The following is a 19,761-nucleotide window of genomic DNA, read 5'->3' on the forward strand; positions in this document are numbered from 1 at the left end:
TTTAACATATTTGCATTTGAATGTATAATTACTGCACAACACTGAATTTTTTAATTCTGGACTTACAAACGCTTAAATATGGCATATGTGAATATAAAACGTGGATATAAATTTGTAAAAAAAAACAAAAAAAAAAACACAGATGCATACTAACAAATGCACTTTTAGCTCCTAATTACATTTAAGTTTGCAAAAGTACCATTGGGATTAATATTTTATTTGCTGTTTACCCACCGCTTAATTACAATTTCACGGTTTGTTTTCGAATCGTACTGGTTACCGAGCTGCGGTCTGGTACCTCACAGCTTCACTGCTATTTGCAAAGCGAATGCAGATGCATGACTACCTACACTCATACAGGCAAATGTATCTATGCAGACACAGCTATGCAACTGCATACCTGGCATATCTGTAACTGAATCTGAGTGTATGCAAAAGTATCGATATGTACATTGATTGTACCGGATTGTGTAAGTATTCCAGCAAGTGAAATGTAATTGCGCTTATTTACGAATTTTTCCAAAAAAAAAAAAATAAATAAATAAATATTTCATTATTTTTTTCCTAGTTTTGCTTATATTTTTGTACTCCAAAATACGGATGGAATTTCGAATTTCGTCTAAATTTTGCGGTTGAAATATTTTAATGCTGTTTTGTGCGCTGTTGTGGAAATTCGTGTGCGAATAATTGAAAATTCAATAAATTTTGCGGTTATTGTATTGAAAACACCTGAGCTCGCACATGTGCACTGAAATGGATTTTGAAATAAAAACAGGAAAATTAGGAAAAAAATTAACTCACATAAAACCACTTTAATATTTTCTAATTTAATAAAATTTAATTAAATGAGTAGCAAATCCTTTTAATATAAATTTAAGCGCAGCTATTTGGTTATATCAGAAAATAATTTCATTTTCCCATTTACAAATATACCGATGAAGAGATTATTTGTGTCAAAATAATATATAATAATAATTCCTTATGTAAATGTATATTTAATCAATTCATTTTGGAAAGTCAAATGTTAAATACAAAAATGCTAACCTAAAATAAATCTCTCCGAAAATAACAAATCACATATAATTATGCTAATTTTCGGAGTTCACATAGCACATCGCATGTCTACGGGCATTTTGATTATTTATTTTCTATATTTCGTTTCATAGTACTTTTTGGTTTTTATTCCAGAACATAAAATTTTATGATAATTTAATATGCACTTTTGCTTTGATATACAAATTAGCAAGTCGCAGTAAAAGGATACAGCGCCCACCCGTACCCGTGCCGTATTGGGTCGCCTTTCAGCGAGGAAATAAACCCTTTCTCTCATCCATTTCGCTACCTACGCTTTTCTCTGATTTTCCGTGGTTCGAGGCTTAAGAAATCTTTGGAAAAATACGGTTTGCTGTGTCTTTGACGTCTGGCGTAGTCTGCGTGCCTGAAGCTGATTTAAATTTAACCGCACACGAAAGCGTTTGTTTGTATAACAAACTTATCAGGACGTTGAAATTTTTATACGATTTTCAATGCTTTCCAAGCCAAGTCAAATGTAGTTTTTATTCTTATACATAAATAATCATACATTATGGTTTATATATACTGATATGACGTAGATGGCGAGAGCCACTGTTAAATAATTGAAAGGAATTATTTTAATTGCGGAAAAATAATAAAATTGGAAAATTGTTTTACATCGCAATAAATTTAGCTAAGCACTATTATTTTTATTATTTTGATATTGTCTTATAGACTTTACATTATTGACTTTTTAGACTGTTGCGAAATAAACTTTTGCGAAAAAGTGATTCCATTTTTGGTTCCGATTTTGGCGAAAATTTCAAAAGAAAATTTTAAACGCTTACGGCATCAAGTAAAAGACTAAATTGAAATTAACCCAATAAAATTAAGAAAATAACAAAAGCTATAATAGATTAGGTATGATTTCAGATCGATTCACATCCCACCATAATTTATTGAAGTTATATGATAGATAAGTTAATTAACTTTGAGCATACCCTTTAAGCATACTAGACATAACACGTTCACTCTTAAGTGTAGTCCTTAGATCGATTTGTATTCGGCAACCTACTGTAGTAACAAGGTTCTAAAGAGACAATCTATTTTGAACGGGGAGTTAATCTACTCCTCTCCTTTCTAATCTACTTTAACTCTTTTTAGATCATTTAAAGAAACCATTTTTCGGGAAAAATGGTGAACTTATTGAGTGAAGACGTTGTTGCAGTAATACCTGGCATCTTTGCCTCATTTCCATAACGCAGTAACTATTTTAAAGTTATTTTGACTTTTATCTATTAAACGGTGTAACTCTTTTTCCTTACAAATGCACAATTAGTGGTTTTATAAATCTACTTCACTATGCACCAATATGCTTTAGCATTTTTATCTGATCTTAAACTAATTGGAAATAATCTTTCGGATTGGAGTTTTTAACAAAAGTCCTTATTGCATAAGATAAGGACAATACAGACTACAGAGAGGAAACAAATGCTGACAGTTTTAGAAATGAAACGCTTAATTTAGATTTCTGAGTCCGTAACTGGGACGACAATGAAAATAAAAGCAAAGATAAGAATCTAATTTAGCGCATGAAAAGGAAGAGCTACTCTAAAGAGTTGGGAAAGGGTTGCGAATGGCGATGAATAATATTAGATTTGATTTAAAACAATCACAAAAAGAAACAATAACAAAGTGAGGAGGAAGCATTTTCCTATGCAAAAAGGCAAAATGGCACGCGTGCCAACTATTCAGTTCAGTTTCTGCGGTCAGGTTGGCAACCCGACATAAGGTGCCTTGTTATTTACGTTGGCAACTTAGTTAACTGGAGCAGTTGTTGTGAAGCAATTCAGCAGTTGAGGGAAATGAAAGCAGAGCGCAAATAAAAGAAAAAACAACGTAGCTAAGAGCAACAAAAACAATTGCAGCATTTGTGCATTTGTGGGTGTTGCGTTAAAGTAGCGAACAGTTTAACAGCGGCAAATGCAGCAGCAAAACTCATGCAAAATCGTACTCATCTCAACTGTGCAGCAGTTTCAGACCGTGAAAGTGCAACTTTTTGATTTAAGTTATTTTGTTTAAATCTTGCAGGGAACGTGCGTTGTCCTGGCAACATATTAGCCGCAGCCGCAGCCATAGCCCTTGCCCGCTATGAGTATCTGTTCTTATACAAGTAGTGAGCAATGGAACAGCGCAAGATACGTGAGCGCTGGTTCATAGCAGTTGCCGCAGGTATGAAATCACATCAAAGGTTGCTGTTAGTAGCCAGGTTTGCGGAATTTTGATAAAGGCTAGAATGTTAAATGGAACAGGAAGTACTAAATTAACTGTGATAAAGAGTGCACAAATTAAGATTTTAATTAAAAATAGATACAAAAAAGAAAGAAAAGTACTTTAACTATTTAACATATACTAGTACTTCTACTAGTTAACGTCTGTATTTCAATGGACATCTGTCATAAATATTATGAAGAAGTTTATTACAGTAAACATTGTCTACTGAGTCTGAGTCTTTACGAAATCTTTATATGAACTACTTTTTTACTAATTATGGAGATAACTACCTTGTTCTTCTATATAGTATGTGCAGTTATGATGAGATTTAATCTAAAAAACAGAGTATCGGAAAGGTTTCCGATACAGTGGAACCTTCTTTTATACACTTTACCACTGATGTACTTAAAGATGTAGTACCTCTTCGGGGGCAAAGAAACTACAAGTGTCCAAAAATATATGAAGTCAATAACTAAAGACGTAAAAAAGTTATATGAATTTGAGGCAATTGAAGAGCATTATCTTACCTGCGTACTAAAAGGTGATGCGATAAAATTGAGAAATAACGATCGAGATCTAGAGAGACCTTTATCTCCAACTAAATAAATATTTGAGAGAAATGACCTGAGTATGAAATGATTATGACATGTCATTAAAAAATACTTGAGATTATTATCTCACATAAATACGATATGATAATTAGTTATCGCCTAGGTAACTATAAGCTTGTTGAGATTATATGTTATGTTATTGGAGATATTTGGAGTATTAATGTTCATATTACTGTGATGAGGTAGAATCTATGGAACATCTAATCACCAACTGTGATGCACTAGGCCACAGAAGAAATAAAATTTTAGGTACGTACCAACTAGAAAATGAAGATCTTCTAAGACTCCCTTCAAAAAAACCGGTACGATTTCTCGAGATACTGAATGTCTAAATACAAAGGGGTACACAATAGATCAAACTAGTCGCAATGCATGGGGACCTTATCCTTAACCGATACCCCCCAATACCATTTACCATTGACAAATATTCATATTATTTATATTTGAATACAACACACTGCGGCTTAAGTGACGTATTATACAAACTGTAGTTGTCTAAATCTATTTTTTAGTTGAAAAGAAACTGTTCACATCGGAAGGTTTTGTGTCGTTCCATATGTTTTGTAAGCTAGAAGATTGGTCAGACTGGTCAACATCTAACATCCATTTAATCAAATCGCTGCTTAGAGTTGTGTATTCAGAGAGTTGCTGTCTAGATTTTTCAATGTCTATTTCATAAAAATGACTGATATTGATCTCTGAACGCTCAAGACCACTTAGCGAAAATGCTTTGGAAAAAATACTAGCTTAAATTACTTTTAGGCAGCTTGAACAAATTGAATAAAAATTTCATCAAAGGTTCTAATAACTATTCATAATCAATACACAAAAAGTACTTTCTAATTTTTTTCAGAATTTCTATTTATATTTCACTCGAGTCAATCGAGACACTATTTTTAATTTTTCATCAGTGGTGCTACTGAAATTGCTCCAAGTTACACAAGTAACGACATGGATTTTCCAATACAAACACATGTAACTGGTTTAGCCGTTAGCCAGTGGACGATAGACAGTGGTCAACGGACAACGGACAGAAAACGAGCAATTGATAAGCTCACACTTGGATGTACTAGGTAGGTTTCTGCTATTGAATCCGCAGCCATGGTGACAGTTCGAATTTAAGTGTAAAACTACAAAAATTGATGAGAAAATATAGAAAAAAAGGAAAGTAAAGAAAAAAATTTAAAAAAATTCAGGAAATGAAAAAAAAATTATGGATTTATATGCAAACTGTTGTTACTGGTAAAGTGAATGGAAAGCATATAAAAGCAGAGGCGAAAATTTAGAAATTCAAAATAGATATTTCCATAAAACGGATATGAAAAAGAAATTTGAAAAAAAATTCGTTGTACGTAACAACTAACAAATTTGATATCTAAATGCAATGAATGTGATTTTACAGCCGCCATTAGTACTGATTGATATATTTTGGCCAAAAAATTGGAATGCACAATTGCGATGGAAAGAAGCTTATTATGTTGACTCCTTTAGTTAGTTTCTTCAGCAATATCCTCCCATATATGTATACATGTACTGCAAATGTGCAGCAACGTACGTACTAGCATTTTTTAAGAACTATATGATTTGACAATGTCTAACATTAGAATCTGCCCATATCTTTTTTATGAGCAAACATGGCATCGCAGCACAACATATAAAAACTGCAGCAAGTAATCGAATTTTCATTGAATTTACCAGTTGGTCCTTGTACTGTCTGTGTTGCTGCTCAATTTATTCCAAATGTAGTTTTAGTTTTGCATTTACCAATGTTGCTATCAACCAAACATTAAGTCATCAATATTCAGTTTATTTTTATTTTGTTTTCAGTTTTTTTGCTATATTTTGCTACATTTGACTAAATACTTTTTGTCTACTTTTTGGTGTCTATTTATGCAAACTCTTCCTCTACTGGCCTCGGTTATAGCATAAATTGAGTGAATAAAGCACGTGAGTAATTGAAAAAAAATGAAAAAATCCTACCCCAAAATCAATTTAGTCTATGCATAATAAAATTGCAATCGACTTTTTGCTTTATTTCAATATTTCCCTCTTTTTTTGTGAGTCTAATGATAATTCCAACAGTCAATTTGATTTCAATAATTTAACATGAATTCGACATTGTGAATGAAATTACACATTTCAATGGACTTTACTACAACTTTTAGATGCAAGTCCATATAAATAAGGAAGCCTCGAAAGTAAACAGGACTTTTCTTTGGAAATAAGCATTTATAGTGAGAACCTCTAGCGATAATAGCATACGTCGATAACATCATTCTCTATCGTTTTTAACGAATTTGGAACCATACAACTTTTATCTTCAGGGAGTAATGCATTTGCCGATGAAAGCAATTATTTTGCCGATGAAAGCTTGTGCCGATAATATTCTCAATACAATATTGTCTAAGTAGTGGCTATTCTGTAAGACAAAAACTTATTTCTAAATCCAATTCTATAAAAAGAATGACAATAATGAATTATTTGAATAAAATCAATTGGAAATTTTTAAAAGGAAATAATTTATCCTTCATTAAATCATTAATGGTAAAATAGTTCTCAATGTATCCTATATAGATTTTAAAATTGATGCACATTAGATCTATGCCAATGCCAGCAACGATAATATAAAAACAAATAAACTATTAAATCCATAAAATGTACAGTAATAATAAAGAATTCCAATTATAATTAGTTGAAAATTCCTTAAACTGCAACATATGTACTCCAATAAATCAATAATGCACAGTTCTCCATATTTAGAGTGAAGCTAATGCCCTCATTCTAACTAGATATTAAAATTGATAGGTTCTAAAGCATAGAAAATGCTGAAGCAGGCGAAACTATCATTATCAGTTTAAAAGGAACTAATTATTACTGATTCAAATAGAAAAAACCTAAACGATATAGAAACCTAGCCTATATGCCTAAATCAACACAGTTCCCAATTCATCGTGTATATTTATTAAAATCGAAAATCAGTTGAACACATAACCTAGTAAAGCAGTATGTGCAGGTTTTCTCATTCTTCAAAAATGGATTAAGAGTATAAATTTCGATTAGAAACGTTCTGGAATTAAAAAAAAGCTGTCATATATATCTAAGCGTAATGAAATGCTCTTAGGTTTTGCTGTATAAGTAATAAAATTAAGGGATATTCAAGGAAATTAGTAAGCAAAAAACTTGTTAATAAAGAATTTACTTCCATGGAGAAATCATGCATCTTTTAATAAAATTATGATCTTTCTTCCAGGTATCAAAACTGATATTATATACAACTCCGGAAAAAATTTTTGACAATTAGTTAGGAAACTTCCTAGAAACTTCTTAGAAACTTCACTAATTTAAAGAGTGCACAAAACTAGATGAGCATATGACTCGTTTAATATAATATTCCAAAATTTATATAATGTGTGACTCAATATTTATACCACAGAATTAATATTTCCATAAAAATTTTATAGAGCGGATTTTTTGCTAAAAGGAAAACCTAAATAAAATCCTAGCTAAAACTTCGGCGGATTATAAAATGTCGGAAAATAAGTAATAGTAGAAATAAGTCACTATTTCTCATTCTATTGCTCTGTGAATAAGAATCTAACCTATCTATATAATTTATCTAGACATATTAACTACAGTTCCGAGTACGCTTTAAGTTTTTTTAAAAGATCTTAATGACTTCAAAAAGTGTGTTTAGTTACACTATATGCCTTAAGGTAAATATATAGAAACTGATATTCACAGCCATTTTAACCTAACCTAAAAATCATCTTACAATCTCAGCACAACTTCCAAGTACGTTTTAAATTCTTGTAGTCATCTAAATGTAGGCAAAGTTTCTTTAAAGAAAGTCAGTTTAATATCATGACATCCTTAACTTAAAGTGAATATATAAAAATTTACATCCGCAGTGACTTAAACATAACCTAAAATTTATTTTAGGTTAAGAAAATTTTAAGTCACAGTTCTTAATACATTTTGAGTTTTTGTAGGCGTCTAAATGACTTTCAGCTCTGAGAGAAAGTCATCAAAATTTGGTTAATACAAACTTGATTCATATTCACAGTCATTTCCATCTAACCTCATACTTCACGAATTTAAGCAAGGCAACACTGTTTTTCAACACTTTTTTCAACACTGTTTTTCAACACTTTTTTAATTACGTTCATAAGATCCCTTCATTCTTGCCCACCATACTCTCATTACATTTAAAATATAAATTTCATTATATTAATATGTCGAAAATTGTACACAACTTAATTAATTTAAAATCTTATTTAATTATTTAATTTTTGAATTTTTAAAAAGCCTTAACAACACAAGCGTAAATATTAGCACAGCTTTAGCACCTTTCACTCCAAAAGAATGTACGAAACTTTCAGCTTTAGGAGTTGACAACACTGCAAGGACGAATGTGGTTGTAGTGAAGGAAAGAAGAATTATAAAGTGCCACAAAGTTACAAATTCTATTTAACGCCTTGTATTTTTTCGCACAAGGCGAACAAATGAATTAAAATCAAAGAATTTTATACTTTTGTCGCAACTCCCCAAAGAGCTCAACCCTTGCTCGGAGAGCTTAAGGCAAAAAATAATTTCCATTTTGTGGGGCACTTTCTGAGTTTACTCAGGGTTGGTTGGTTCTTAGCAACCGGTTGCTTGAAACTGTTATGGCTGCCGCAAATAGACGGTGGCTATGAATTTTCTTGGCACTTGAGCGGTACCCTAAATTTTTTTAAAGCCGTTTTATATTATTTTTTCTATCTATAGTTGATTGCCTACTCTAAACAGCAACTCTGTGGCAGCTAAATGTTACTATGACAGTTAAAGCGCTTTTGTATGCATTTCCCTTTGGCTTATGACCAAAAGGTTTACTAGCATTTATGCATGAATAATTTTTAATATATATAAGCTCGTTTTCATTTTTAATGAAACTAATTGTTCAAATTTTCCATTTATTATACTTGTATGTTTATTTTGAAAATTTTGATTGAAAGTGAGTGTCTTTAATTTAAATAATTTCTGAACTGCACATAAAATTAAATGAAAATTGAAATTCGGTTGAGTAAACAAATTTGTGCTAATTTAGTTTTCATTTGATGTACATATATACATACATCTATTTTAATTGTATATTTAATGAATAACTGTACAAAATTTAATAGAGTTTTTACCAGGCATGATTTTATCATAGAAAACAGAATATTCTCAAAATTAAATTGAATGTACAGTAGAGTACTTAACTCATAATAGAATTTTAATGATTTTATTATTAATATTTTTAATTGTCTAAAAAAATAGATGTATGTAAATAAATAGTTATATTTCAAGTCTCAAAAATATATAAATCCCAACAGATTTTATATTAACCACTGTGCCTAGCTCAATTCTACTTCAAATTTAATAGATAATAAACAGAACATAAGTATCCTAATAACCAGAAAGCAGTTCTGTCAATACGGCTCATTTTCGATTATCCATCCGATATAGATCAGATACAGATATATTTCGTAGTCTTAATTGCAAATATCATTCATCTGCTCTCACAAATTCTTCTTTCATGCTTTGCACGATAATCCGAAATTCTCAAATGAATTACAAAAGACTTATTACCAAAAAGGGTTGACTATGCCCCAAAAGGATATTTCATCACTAGACACATATAACATTAAACTAAATCAGACATTGTTATTATTTTAAGAACTCACATATACAATGAAGCGTCTCTAAACCAAATGAGAATTATTTACAAATTTGTGAAGGAATTATGGTGCTGTAAACAAACACCAACGTCAATTTAAGGCCACATACACAATTTGTAGTGCATTTTAAATGCATTGAAAGCATCATGACTTACCTAATTTCGTTTCACATGCAAACCTCATACTTGATTATCTTTCCGAATGTTTTTATGATTTTTAAAAAGTTTCAAACCATCATAGTTTGAAGATATTTTTTCAATAGAAAAAATTCCTGCTTGGACCTGGTTTTGAAAGGGGTTTTTGTGATATAAATTTATACTGACACGAAATACTCAAAAAACAAACTGAAATTTTAAAATGTAGCTCACTGTCTACGAGCAAAAACCTTTACTGTGTAAATCTCCTAGCTGTAGTAAGAAGTAGCTAATAATTTATTATCAAAGTATATATTGCTCTATATACTTAAATATATAATAATAATTATAAGATATAATATTTGTATACTGTATACAACACTTGAAATATGTGTAGCGTATTGATAAAATGAATTACACTAATAAATTAAATAAAATCAAAAGTAAATCATTATAACATCATTAGTTTTTAATAACAAATACTTTTAAAAACCATATAAATATAATATTTAATGTCTATATAAAAATATTTATAAATTTATGAAGTATATATATATTTCTATTGCTTTTATCTGATTTTCAGGACCTCCTTGCACTGTAGACATTGCATGGAGGTTGACGAAGAGGAATCACCAATACACCTGCTGTTACTTCGGGTCGCACTTTTTTAATTCACTAAGGGAGCTAAGTTGTATTTCCCTAGCTCGTGTCAATGGCTTTGTGGGGAGTACTAAAAGTGACAGGTGTCAAATTCTTAAGGGTATTACAATGGACCGCATGGTCTATGTGCATCTTCGGAAGGCCCCAGTGACCTAACCTAACTTAACCTAACTGCTTTTCGAATAATTAAATTAAAATATATGTTACTATCAAAAAATTTTGATATGAAATATATATGTTTCTACTACTTTTATCTCTTTTGTAAATATCTTATATGTATTTATGAAACTATGAAAATAATTATTTTATGTTACTTTACTCTTTGAAAATTATTTTAAAAAATTTTCGTAATGCCGCTACGCATAGAATAGTATTGAAATTTAACAATTGAAAATAAAATTATAATTAATTAATTAATTCAATTATTCTACAGCTGGTTTATGATTTCGTTCTAATATAAACACAGCAAGTAAAATTGTTAATAAAAACTTTTATAGCAAATGTAACAAAAGTCCAGAAGAATATGCGAACAAAAAAGTCAAGTACGGCTTTGGATCAGTTGATTAAGGTGCGTTGATTCTGAGCTTCACATTTGGCAGGACCCGAGTTCGATTCCTGGTACTAGCAGTCTCAAAAATAATTATTTACGAATAATTAAATACAAAAATTATTTCCAAGACCACTGATGATGAGTATTTGGTAATACTCGAAACAGCTGTGGGTTCAGCCAAAAATTCAATTAATTAAAATAATATAAAATGAATTTTTGTTGTTGTAGTTCACTACTGTTCGAATAAACCTCTTTAAAAAATTTTTTAGTTCAATAATAACTTAAGAGTAATTTTTTGTTTTTATTTTATTTTATGATAAATAAAAATTAATATTTTAAAAGTATAATTGCACTCCACACTTGAAATAAACTTTTTATTTTAATTTATTGAATTTATATAATTAAAGTTTTAATTGGTTTCAAATATTTTATTATTGACTATTAAAATTTTGAATAAATAAGCGCTATGGCCCGTCACCTCGGTCGAACGCAGTCAATAAATAAATGTTTTTGTTTTTTTTTTTTTTGAAATAAAATAATAATAGAATTTAATTTTAATTTCAAAGTTGTTAAAATAAAATCATATAAAATCAAATGAATGGAACCGCAATAAAATCACACAATAAACACAGGCAAACAAAACATAAACACCCAAATTATTACCAATGAAAATTAATGTTTTCGGTAAAAAGTTTACAGATGAGGCATTAAATTCAATCAGCCAAATATTCGAATCGAATAATGGCGTCGGTGTGAGTACTAATACTAAATAAGTATCTGTGAGATACTTACACAACAACATACAAATTACACATTAAATAGATTTTTGTTCAATTTGAAAAGTGCTTCTCAATGAAATTATCTATAAGTCAGTGCTGTGCCTTAATGGTTTTTTTAACCCATTTTATATTGAAACAAACCATTTAAAAGCCATTAAAATACATTAAAATATTCGATAAAATAAGAAATAAAATTGGAAGGGAAAGCGTTTAAGACAACAGCAACGAAATCGCGAACAACATGCAATTCTGTTGATTACATTTTTTTGTTTTTTTGTTTTTTTTTTGTTTTGGCGCTGTTAACGCTGATACTGACAGCGCCTTTGTTGCTCTGTAATTACTGCTGTTATTTTGATGTTAAGTCTATTTATTTTGGAAAAGGCACGTGCAGCAGTCATCGGAAAAAATAAATTGTAAAGGAAAACTTTTTTATTTATTCTCCACTTTGAATTTTAATGTAAACATCATTAACAATTCATTAATTTTTCATTATTTCAACTTTTGCTGGCTTTTACCTTTGCCTATTTGTGTGCACCGACAAGCCGTCAGGCCGTGAAGCCGTGAAGCCGTTCGCCGCCATTCGAACCGATGATATGCAAATTTTTCCTACAACTTGTAAATGTAAAACAAATAAAACTTTCAAAGTATCCTTTCCTCCTAAAAGCCTTTAGGTCAAATTATGAAAGGTAAGCCATTTATTTGAAAAAAACAACAGCATTTTTAACCCAATTTGAAAATGACTAAAAGGAGCGTATAGAGAATGGATGTGTTTATAACTTCATTCCATACCTTTAGGAAAATTAAATTATATATATATATTGTTTTGAAAATAATATTGAAAAATATTGTAAGAATAGTTATAACTAGACAAAACATTCAGCTCATTATTAATATTATTACTATGTTGAAGCTGTTTTAGCCACTGCATTTGAGCATTTTTACCCTCTATTAACTGCGAGGTATCTTTAAAACCCCTCTTTACGCCTTGACTGGACTATTGTTTATCATCTCATCAGATTAAGCAATAATTGACATCAGATCTGCTACCACCTCTGGGAGCCTGTAACCATTCTGAGATTCGATAAAGAGGTCATGGTAAGACTTTCAGTTTTCGTAACTAATTTCAGGGCTCTACCCTTTATATATTTTTTGAACGGATCTTCTTCTTCTTAGACTGCCTACTCACTTTGAGTGTCAGCAGACGCATTTATTAACAATAAGTTTATTTCTGTGTAATTTTCAATATTACAAATTTTTCTTTAATAATACTTATAACTCATCATAAAAGGTAACCTTTAAATTTCAACATGCAACTACACTATTTCACATTAAATTACAATCTATACAGCATTCCAAAAGCGTTTCACAATATGTTGTTCACTATCACTGTATAAAGCTCTCTCGATCACGCAGAGTACATCAATTTGCCAATAGTTCGAAGTCCTGTACAGATGCGGATATTCCTTAACAATGAGAGTTGTTTCAGCCCAACGCCTCTGCAATCTTCTACACGGCTTTGAAGTATAAGTTGCAATACTTCGTATTTGGTTGCACTTCTCTTTCTTGCTACATTCTTCTGAGCAGTTCTTCAGTGGTAACTCTATCAGTATTTTCAACAGACGGCGATAACATCACATTGCGAAATCCTCCAATTTATTCATAGCGTTTTAATATAATTAAACCAAATAAAACAACTAGTGCACCTATGTAGATATAATTGACAGACAGTATATTAGAATTAAAATAAATAAGAAATGCTTAATTTATTTTTGTCTGATAACTTTCTATGCAATGCATTTGCTTAAACTTTTCATATAAAATGATCTTCTTGTGAACTCCTTAACAAACTCACTTAATTTAAGCAGAATTGCTTCAAGTCTTCTAAGTTTACACATAATTTACTTGTGTGAAGTTTTGCACTGCAATGATTTTAACTTGTTGATTTTTATGGCTTTATTAAGCTTTAAGACGAATTAAACTTATAACCTAATTCATCTGCAGTGAACCTCTCAGCATGAACCAAGATTTATAGCAGACTAGTGAAATGCTTGAAATGTTTGCAATGCTCATATATCAAAATATGTGTGCCTGCAAGTCATTCTAATCACAGACATTATTAGCCACATAATATGCGGGATATAAAAACTTTTTCTCTTCCTCAACGAGATTATTTCGAATCGGTCAGATACAAATAATCTCAAACAGACAAAGCGCACAGGAAACAATACGTTGCAGATATAATTTTTGAACACGTAACAAATGATCGAAAGGAAACAGAATAAAGAACAAAAAAAAATATATTACGAAAAGAAATAGCAAAAAATAATATTACCAGTAATGGTAGTAGCAGCGGACTACAAATGCTGGCTTAGCAAATATAGCTGCTATACTGCAATAGTGAAAGCATAGCACATTAACGCTCTAACGTCAAAACTAAAACTTACATTAAACACTCACATGTCAAGTGGAACGAGGGCTTGAAATATATAGCCATGCGGACACATAGATTTACACAAGCCAAGCGCATTTGAAATACAACAAAAATCTCAAAGATTTATTTCTTGAAGAAATCTGTTAAAATGCTCGTAGGTTGCATTAAGTGTACGTACATTTAACATTACATACACAGTAACATATACAGTAACATATACAGCCAAGCTGTACAGAGTAACGTTCAGCTGCTAACAAATTGCCATGTTAGCTAGTTGGTACTATGTGACTGTTATACCCTCTCGTACTCTCACGGCTGATTGGCCAGTTAGTAGTATCTGCGGTTTAGCAGCACTTATGTTTGTCTAGCTTGTTAAATATCTCCGTAGCAAAAAAGGAAGAAATTTAATTTAATATATAAACAAAAAACATTGAAGTATATGCAGTATGCACTCTTCACCCAAGCTGCTCAATTCAGTGCGGAAGTCTGTAAAGTAAAAGATTTATTTGGAAAATTTTCAACCGAGTAGAGCATATTAAAGTCATATACTCGTGTATATGTCTGACAACAGTAAGGCTTCAGCAAAACTTTCTACTTCATCACGTCAAGGAAAAATGTAGAAAAAGTGCTTAATTGCACATTTATTAAGAAATAGTGTATTTATAGGTATGAAGCGTTATGTAGAAGATATAAGACAGAAGACATAAGACATATATAAGCAAATGTATTGCTAGAAAAAGTTTGCAAAGTTTCAGCATAAATTGCTTTTAGTTTATCTTTCGGTAAATATAAATAATTCCTCTCATTTGCTCCTAAAGTCTTTAGTAGCGTTATAATGTGGTCAAAGTGTTCGTTTATAGAAGCCACTTTACTCCGATACCAAAACACTAGCAATAAATTACGTTCCCCGGTCGGTTCGGTTAGGTGCATATATTTGCATTTAATATGTTCTATTTTTTTTTTGTAGTTAATTATGAAAATTATAGCAATTAAATGTTTAGTAAGGTTTGTTAAGGATTATTAAAGTTTGTAATTTTTTCTTCCTTTCCTAAGTAATAAGAAATCACTGTAAAAGTGATTGATGTGGAAAAATGCGATATTTCATGAGACAATTTAATTGATTTGAATTAAGTAATATTTTGTATTTTAAGTTTAAATATTTACTACTAAATTTGTTTTGAAATTTTGCTTTTTGTGCTATGTGATTTTTGGTCTTAGGATATTGTGTTATATCCTAGCTATTAATAGGACACTGGACTAATATTAGGTGTTAAAAAAAATGGTATATGCCGCTTTTTGATAAACTTTTGAATAAAATTTGTTTTCATTAAAATCTAAATTTAATAAACTTTATATAGTCCATTATTGTCTTAGATTTTCCTTAATTTTGTCACTAACCCTTTAAGTACCAGGCAATTTTAGACAGTAAATAGATACAAATTTCAGATAGAAATAGTAAATAAAACAACTTTAATTAAATGAGAAAAGTTTAATATTTATTTGAAATATTACTTTTACTTTATCTTTACCTAAAAAGGATAAAATATTAAAAAATATTCAAAGTTAGCCGTGTGATGAACCACACGGTGGTCCGAAATACGCTAAAGCATTCGAGTTGTAAGCAGTAGAGGATCGAAAAAGCTATTAACCCAAGGTAGAACAGTCTGGAGTCTACAATTTTCTTTAAATACCACGAAGCACTTAACACCACCTTATTTACCGTCTAAATTTAGGTTTTGAAATTGTTAATAGTGGGGCATTGGCCTTTGATCAAGATCGCTTGCATTAGATATATACGTATTTAATCTATTCTGTATTGCTCGTAATGATTTGTATCAAAAATTACGTTTCAGAAAGTTTTACTGATGATACATTCGAGATCAAATTTTTTTGCGTTAATTTTTATGGTATCCCAACAAAAATGAGGCTTTTCCTTAGTCTACTCTTTTTAAGTTATTTGCAACTCTCATTGGATTGACAGTTAGTGGTTTTGCTGTTTCTTAACAGTTTGCAAGTATGCCTTGCTCCTCCATCCGATTTTTTAGTAACTGACCGATCGGAATTGGATGTATCTTTAACATCGAAACTTTTGAAATAAAATAGAGCAAGTCAATCATGAATCCCACATTCAGTCTTGTCATCTTCGACGTAAACACCACAAATTTTTCAATAGGTTTTTACAACAGTTTCGCTTTTTCGTAGTAATAAAGCAACATGTAGTGTATGTCTTCATATAATTGACTTATTTTCCAATCAATATAAGTTTTTATGAAAGCATCGAATTCACGAAAAGATGTAGCCTTGAATAGCACCAATCAAACACATGTTTGTTTCACATCATCAGATTTGAGTTGCCTGATGTATAGTAACCAACAACATCTAGTGTTAGAAAAATGTGGCTACTCTTTATATCAACTAATCGTAGTAGTAGTTGCTCTTCTCTACATCAAATATGTTTTAATTAAATTACATTTAATATATATTTCATATTTAAACTTATGGCAATGACTGTAGCAAACGTCCGCCGACCCATGACAAATATAATTAAGATTTAACTAACCTACTTCTACTACATAATTTATATACTCGTATATAAAAGGATTTCATAATTAAGAAAGTTTTAGTTTTTTTATGAAAGTCATATAACATAATTTTTCGAGTTTTTAGTCTCAATTAACATGTCGTAATATTGTATACAATGATAATATCCTTGAATGTAGCTCTTAATTTTCTTCTTTTTTTTTGGACTACATAACTAAGAACTCTTTCAGAATAACACTAACCTTGGTTTCTGAAACAAATACGCTCTTAGGGAAATACAAATAAATGAAGAAAAAAGAAATTGTAAAATAAAAACGACAAAATGAAAAGAATTTTTAGAAAATAAAAAAAAAATAGTGACAGAAAAATGTATGTCACACAAGTGGTGCCTGCGTGAATAACAAGAAACTGTGCTTGACGCAGTGCATTCGCAAGAACTGCATCCGGTTGGAAAGAAATTAAAATGTAACACAAAACAGTGCAGCTGTAGAGAGATGGTTCACATTTAAAATAGTACATCACACGGGGACTTAAAACCCTTAACATCTATTTAGTTTATATATCTCGAAATAGACTTGAATTTACTATATAACGAATACCTATTCTATTAAGACGAAACAGTAGATAATCTGTTTATTACTATAGATATCTACTCAATATGTACACCACAGAAATAGGGTTCTATTTGATCCATAGCATATATTTGTTTTCTGTGTTCTAACAAAAAAAACCAAAAAGACTGCTTACAACTTTAAATACTTATATAGTATCAATATCACTGAAATAGGCTCATATTTATTCAAAAAAAATATATTTTTTCTTAGAAAAAACAATAGAATATCTGTTTATAACTCTAGATATTAATTCTGAAATAAAATATCTGTACTAAGAGATATAACAGTCCACAGGTTTTAAATATTAATTTAGTACATCCCATCACTGAAATGGACTCCGATTTACTGCACAACACATACTCGTTTTTTAATAGATTATCTGTAATAGATTATCTGTTTATTATCCTACATATCTATTCTAAAATAATATATCTATTCTGGCATCCATAGCATATTTTGGGCTCCAATTAACTGCATAACGTATACTTATTTTTCCTCAGAAAAATAATAGCTTTTCTGTTTGTAGCTTCAAATATATAAACTGAGCGCATAATACTGATACGGGCTTTATTAGTTCAGTAATACATGCATGCTTCCAGTGTACTTAGAAAAAGCAAGGGATTATCTACTATAAACTCGATATATTTATTTAGTATGTACATCACTGAGATAGGTTCTAATTTACTACACAAAGTCTACTTGTTTTTCCTTGGAAAAATCAATTGATTATCAACTTCCAACTCTAAATATCTTCTCGGAGTATACACCACTGCAATGGGCTCCAATTTACTACACAAAGCATACTTGTTTTTCAATTGATTATTAACTTTTAACTCTAAATATCTTCTCGGCATATACACCACTGCAATGGGCTCCAATTTGCTGCGTAACGCATACTTTTCTTGTATGTTCTAGGGAAAAAATTCTTTTGTCATTTAAGCGTTTTATATATGCAACCTCAAAGAAAAAAAAACCTTGAAGTTTTTCATTTTTATTTCATTCAGATACAATTTAATGTTATTTTCTTGTGAATTCATGTTTTTCGTATAGAATTTTCTAACTTGTCACACTTGTCTAAGTACAGCGCAACAAGGAAGCACCAAAAAGGGAGTTTATTTGAATTAAAATTCTAAGCGGAATAAGTGAATTTCAACGAAAAAAGAAGGAAAAGCTGATTTAACGCAAAATTTCGCTCGTTACGCAAATTAAACTTGTAGCAGTAAAAGTGTCTTGTGTCAGAATCTCATAGACGCATTCACACAGCCACACAGCCACACACATAATTTGTATCTATTTGCATGCATATGCACTTTTAGTCAGATACTTTTTTGCATGTGTGCGCATTCAGCCATCAACAGAAATGAGGGCAACAAAAAAATTTCACACTTCGCTAAGGACAAGCAGTAAACAGTATTGCCAACTTCTTTCACACCGACTGCTCTTGCGCTACTTCAATATGCACGAAATGATAATAGAGTGTCAAAATGAATGAAACTCAGACACAAGTGCCAAGGGAACTTTGTGGAGTTGTCAGTAAAAAAGAACACTCGCATAAGAAACTCTAAGGTTAACTTTCGTGTGACCTATAAAATTAGATATTAGATGTAGATTATTTAATTTCATACTTGTAGTGTTCTTTTATGGAAATTGAATTCAAGATTATGTCATATTTGATTTAGTCTTCAAGGACATTGAGTATATATAATACATTTGTTCATTTAAAATAATAATTCGAATTCGTTAACATAATATGTTCCGAGTTTTCCATCCCTTTGATACGTTATGGTGTGTAGGAACTACGATAAGCAGAGTTTTAGTTAATGTCTCACTAAGTTTCAATACAAAAACCAACCCGAAAACTACATCCTTAAAACGGACTTAAAACTTTCGTCTTAAAAACAAAACACACTTCAGATTCGCAGAGCTATGCCATGTCAGGTCAGGCTTCATGCCTCACTAAGGACAGGTTTAAGAAACACCCTAAAAATACATTCTTAAAAAATATCTGATAGCTTCATCGTAGAAACAAAGACCTTTACAGATTCGTAAAGCTACGCCATGTCAGTTCAAGCTTCATGCCTCACGAAGGACAGGTTTAAGAAACACCCTAAAAATATATTCTTAAAAAATATTTGATAGCTTCATCGCAGAAACAAAGCACTCTACAGATTCGGAAAGCTACGCCATGCCAGGTCGGGCATTATGCCTCACGAAGGAAATATTGAAGAAACACCCCTAATAATATATCCTTAAGATATACTCGAAAGCTTTATCTTAAGAACAGAACACTCTTCAGATTCACAGAGCTACGGTATGCAGAGTCGAGGTTCATGCCATGCTAGGGACTAGTCTCAAAAACACTTTAAAACTACATACTTAAAAATACCCTGTGGATTTGTTTTAAGAACAGAGCACTATTCTGATTCAGAGTCTGAGTTTATGTTCTACTAAAATTGA

This window comes from Teleopsis dalmanni, chromosome 2 (genome assembly GCF_002237135.1).
Source record: "Teleopsis dalmanni isolate 2A chromosome 2, ASM223713v2, whole genome shotgun sequence".
Taxonomy (NCBI): Eukaryota; Metazoa; Arthropoda; class Insecta; order Diptera; family Diopsidae; genus Teleopsis; species Teleopsis dalmanni.